Below are 1,034 nucleotides of genomic sequence, written 5' to 3'. Positions count from 1 at the left end.
CCCTGCTGTATTATTAAAGCATTGTTTCTTATGCATGTGTGTCTGTCCCATTTACAGTGCAAGTACAAATCCAGGGGTTAGCATTATTAAGCCTCTGTCTTCTTTTTTATTTTGTGTATAGATCATGTTCCGGTTGCTTGAGAGAGACAGAATTTAGGAGAACTTCATCTGTGTACAATTGTTCATCTAGGATACACTGCTTTAAAGTGTGGCATTGGAGACACCTTCTGTGCTGTCAGAGAGTAACACACATATAAAAAGCCACTTGAAGTATTAAATTTAAACCGGGGTCAATAGGCTCATTTGGCACTAGGAATTTGAAAGAACCTAAGAAGTTCTTTTTTTGAACTCTCTTTTGGCAGAGGCAGCCCTTCTGAATTAAGACTGCGTTCGCAGTGGAAACAGCCATGAATCACAGGTGCAACCACACAAATGTGGTTATTGAGTCGGATATAGTCACAAGAGACTCATTTACAGTCCCACAGGTTGCTGTAATCAGCCTTAAAGCGGCTGTGTGGCCCTAAAGCCTTCTGTGGATGCAATCCCTCTGGAGACTTTCTTCCTTATGGTATTGACACTTGTAAAACCCTTGTCCTTCAAATGATTGTTTTCTTAGCTTGTTTCCATGTGTTTGCTTTCTGATTAAAGGGCTCTCTTAGATTATTCTCATACTATCTTCCATCCGTAGTAAATGCATAACCTCTGCTAAAGTGAACTGCATTCATGGTGACTTCATGATGTAGGGACAGGAACTGTGCTTGACCATACATGTGGTTACAGTGTTTGGGGATACACATTTTCCATCTTGTAGAAAGGAAAGTCTGACATGTTTGCTTGGAAGACGCATCAGTGGAACAGTGGTCCCACATAAAATGCTACTCATGTTGCTTTAGTTTGAAACACATGTGAGTGAGATTCTGGCAGAGGACTAGTGTAAGTTGCAAAGAGAGAACTTAGCTCTTCTTTAGCCGTGCTCTGAGCCTGCCTTCAAACTGGATACTGAGACCTACCAGCAAATGGAACACAGTCTTCCC

Source organism: Gekko japonicus, unplaced genomic scaffold (assembly GCF_001447785.1).
Source record: "Gekko japonicus isolate JY-2015 unplaced genomic scaffold, Gekko_japonicus_V1.1 scaffold18, whole genome shotgun sequence".
In the NCBI taxonomy this organism is placed as follows: Eukaryota; Metazoa; Chordata; class Lepidosauria; order Squamata; family Gekkonidae; genus Gekko; species Gekko japonicus.
Note: the sequence above shows the minus strand (reverse complement) of the source record.